We start from the raw sequence: 4,561 nt of genomic DNA, 5'->3' as shown, positions 1-4,561 counted from the left end.
TCCTCTTTCCCGTCCATTCTTACAGTTAGCCTACTCAATGAGCTTTTTATACTTACGGTTGTATGTTTTAGTTTTATAATTTCCATTTGATTCTCCTTTATATCTTCCATTTCTTTCTTGAAACTTTATATCTCTTCGTTGAAATTTACTATTTTTTCACTTATTTCAAGCATGTTTGTATAGCTCATTGGAGCATTAAAAAATTATGGCTCCTTTAAAAATTTTTCCCAGTAAATTTCAACATCTCTCTCAGTGGTAGTTGCATCTATTGATTGTCTTTTTTCATTTAGTTTGAGATATTTTTAGTTCTTGGTATGATGAATAATTTTTTATTGCAACTGGGTCATTAAAATATTATGTTTTGAGATCTTAATCTTTTTTTCATTGAATGCTTCATGAATTTGCATGACATCCTCATGCAGTGGCCATAGTAATCTCTGTATCATTCCAATTTTATTATTTGTGTTGTTGAAGCAAGAATAAGATATGGGTCTTATTTAAGCCTTTTGTTTTAGCTGCTTTTCCTGCCACTGCTCCAGGAGAAGGGGAAGTGTGTACTGCATCATTTCTGCCAATTGGGGGTGAAATACTGACACCTCACTTGGCTTTTGATGACACCCGAGGTGGGAACTCTTCACTACTGATGGGCAGTGTCCGTGGAAGTTCAGCTTCCCATATGGTCTCTACTGATACCGCAATGGGGGTGATTTCATTGCTGCTGGGCAATGGTGAACATCATGACTCTTCATTAGACCTCTTCTAAAACCTCTCCAGCAAGGAGAAAGGGTGTTTCATTTTTGCCTATAGAAGTGGAAGTCCACACTTTTCATGTGGTCTCCATTGACACTGTAGGAGGGGGGATCTTGTTACTAGCCAATGGCAAGTGGCAAGTTTTCTTATCTATAATGTCTTTGTCTGGCTTTAGGATTAGGGTAAGTCTGGCCTCATAGAATGAGTTTGGAAGTGCTTCTCCCTCTTTTACATTTTAGAAGAGTTTGAGAAGTGTTGGTGTTAATTAAAAAAAAAATGGGTAGAATTCACCAGTGATGTCATCTAGAAGGTTGTTGGGAGGTTTCTGATTTCCGATTCACTATCCCTACTAGTTATAGGTTGTTATGGCCTGAATTGTGTCCCACCACTGCGATTCACATATTGAAGCCCTAACCTCCACTACCTCAGAATGTGACTATATTTGGAGATAGGACTTTTAAAGCAGTAGTCAATTAAAATGAGATTTTAGGGGTGGCCCTAATCTAATATGTGTCTTTATAAGAAGAGATTAGGACATGGACAGAGACAACAGATATTTGTGTGCTTTGGTATCAGGGTAAGCCTGGCTTCATAGAATGAGTTTGGAAGTATTCCTTCCTCATCAAAAAAGACAGAAAGGAAAGGCTGAGTGAGGACAAAGTGAGAATGTGGCCATCTGCATGTGGCCATAGATCTTGGAAGAAATCAAACCTTCAGACAACTTGATCTTGGACTTCCAGCCTCTAGAACTGTGGAAACATAATTTTCCATTGTTTAAGCAATAAGTCGGTAGTATTTTGTTACAACAGCCCTAGTAAACTTATTTGGATTTTCTGTTTCTTCATGATTCAATGTTGACAGGTTGTATATTTCTAGGAATTCATCCATCTCATCTAGGTTACCAATTTGTTGGCATACAATTGTTCATAGTACTCTTTTACATTCCTTTTGATTTCTGTAAAATTGGTAGTAATGTCCCCTCTTTAATTTCTGGTTTTCATTTCTGTGGTTGTTGGTGAGAGTAGAGGGGTTATTATCTACCAGCTTTCTATCTTGCTAGGCTGTCCATTTCCTAGTTCTTTGGCCTTTCCTAGTTGCCTGCCTCTTCAGCTCCAACTCTGATGTGTATTAGGCAAAAAGAAAACCCAGGGTGCTTGCCACTTTGCCATTCTTTGAATACTGAGTTCCTTAGTCAGTCTACTACATTTATAATATGAAGGATAAAAAGCTGTACTTTTCAGAAGGACTATGGAGAAGTACTTTTCCATCTTCCTGAGTGCAGAAATGTCAATGTTTATAATTATTTGTGAAATGTGAGGACTAGATTAGATGATTTAAAAAATCTCTTCCTGGTTTATTGATCTATAGATTTTTCCGGTTTTAAAACAGCAAGATCCTAATTAAATAAATGTAGCCACTTTTCCCTTTAGGTGGGGAGTAAGTAGAGTAAGACTCAGCACTCACATCAAACCAAAGGCAGAGGCTTCATCATCCTATCTTTCTTTAGAGGAGGTCTAGGTTAGCGGTAGAGTTCAGGAGTAAATGTCTTCCTTATTCTTTCACTCTCTTCACTCCTGGTGAATGTGCACTGTGGGCAGAACATCTTTGCTAACCTTTTGTTTTCCCCTAATATTCTGGTTACCCTATTGTCAAACAGGAGCCTGTTCAGTGGCATAGGTGGTTCAGAAGAGAGACAGGCCAGGATTCTCTCTTCCCTGCCTGTCTCTCCCCTTTTGGTAACCTTGTTATTGCCTTGGCCCTCATGCCTTGGCCCTTCAATGTTCCTGCTAATGTCTACTCTTGGGCAGGAAAACTTCAGTTCCTTTCTCACTATCAGGAACAGTTCTCCATATCAGGAACTGTGCTCTATATTCCACTGCAATTCCATGACTTCATCTGCCATTTTTTGCTGACCTGGCCAAGAGCTGGCATAAACCTTTTTCAGGGTGAAATCCCCAGCATGTCCTCCCAGGCTCTCTGAATACCTTTTTATGTTATCTCCAAACCTCCCCTCAATCCAACAGACCCAGTGGTTTCCTGGAACTGGCTCCCACTAGCTTATGAGACCCAGTTGTTAAACTTTTAAAAGATGTGCGAGCTGGTTGTTAAAAACAGCCACTATTAAAAATTAAATTACATAAACTTACAATCAAATAAATAATATTAAAAACAAAGGTTAAAATACTCAAAATTCACCACTTCCCAGTGATGTATTATAATTTTCCAGTACCTATCCTCTGGAGGTTATTTCTCTCTGTTTCATATATATGGTGGAAATGCCTTAGGGTGGGGTGCCCCTGCCCAACTCCACTTTCAGTGATTTCACACTCATAGCTTGAAACCAGTCATGATGGGAGTATTTGTAACTAGGAAGTTGAAAAATGCTACAAAGCAGGGCAGGATTTATCATTTTGTTGACTATCTAGACTTTAAAAAATGATAGAGAAACGTTAATAATGTGGATTAAATTTAAAATTGTGTCGTGTCTGTAACTACATTGTGAATAACACAGAAATTGAAGAAGTAGTCTTTCAGTATTCAACACGACAGTTGACCTTTGAACAACATGCGTTTGAACTGCCCGAGTCCACTTATACGTGGATTAAAAAAAAAGTTACACTGGTGTGCCTGCCTCTCCTGCCTCCTCCTCCATCTCTTCTGCTTCTACCACCCCAATATAGCAAGACCAACCCCTCTTATTCCTCCTCCTCTTCAGCCTGTTCAGCATGAAGATCATGAGGATGAAGACCTTTATGATGATTCACTTCCACTTAATAAATAGTAAATATATTTTCTCTTTTTGATGATTTTCTTAATTTTCTTTTTCTAGCTGACTTTTCTATAAGAATACAGGATATAATACATGTAACATACAAAATATGTGTGAATTGGGTGTTTATGTTATCGGCAAGGCTCCCAGTCAGCAGTAGGCTATTAGTAGTTAAGTTTTTGGGGAGTCAAAAGTTATAGGCAGATTTTCAACTATGCCCAGGTTTGGCACCCCTAACCCCTACATTATTCAAAAGTCGATTGTATTATCCAGTTCTAAAGAAAAGTTATGTTTATGTCACTGATGAATGAGTGAAGTTCTAACATATATCTTTGTTGTTTCACTGTTGCCTTATTCATTAAATATCAACCAACATTCATGTCAGAATTACATTCATATCATCAATGACTTGAGTGGCTTCATTGCCAAATTCCATGCTAATTAGGTACTTATTCATAGTCCGTTTGTCAAAACATGATTGAATTGCAATTATGGGTTAGCAATCAACACCAAATTTGGTAAAAATAAGCATAGCCATTCTGTGAGTCAATTTCTATATAGAATTTATAATAAAATATGTTGTACATTTCATTACTGTGCTGCAATCTTTTATATCAGTAAAATGTATAAGATACACACACACACACACACACACACACACACACACACACACACACGTATATATTTCTTTTTCCTGGACAGCTGGTTGCTAAACATATATCAGCATACCATTGCTCAGATCTTAACTCTTATCAAGGCATTTCAGATGCCTTATTTTTAAAAGTTCCTTTTACAGCTAGAAGATGCACTTCAGGCAGTTTTAATTGTGAAAAACTCGGCTCCCAAGACTCAATTATTCTCAAAGCCTGCTTATAGAAATGTGCTCAAAATGTAATCCATCAATTCACCAGCAGGTGTCACTGTGGTGTAGGGTCATAGCCAGAAGGCGTCTCACCTTATGCCTCCCAGAGGAGTATTGTTGGAGTTGAATTGCTTCCAATGAAGTTACACACTGAACATCTCCTAAAGTCACTTTCTGGA

General features: G+C 37.9%; 1 non-coding gene across 1 annotated transcript; it reads right to left on the bottom strand.

Annotated features, from left to right (window-relative positions):
- Positions 1–377: 377 nt before the first annotated feature.
- LOC112204264 (U6 spliceosomal RNA) lies at positions 378–479 on the bottom strand. The gene has a single exon (XR_002937836.1). It is a non-coding gene; the product is annotated as a U6 spliceosomal RNA (small nuclear RNA).
- Positions 480–4,561: the final 4,082 nt, after the last annotated feature.

The sequence above is a fragment of the Pan troglodytes genome, chromosome 7 (genome assembly GCF_028858775.2).
Source record: "Pan troglodytes isolate AG18354 chromosome 7, NHGRI_mPanTro3-v2.0_pri, whole genome shotgun sequence".
Taxonomy (NCBI): Eukaryota; Metazoa; Chordata; class Mammalia; order Primates; family Hominidae; genus Pan; species Pan troglodytes.
This window is presented reverse-complemented; position numbering and strand designations above follow the sequence as displayed.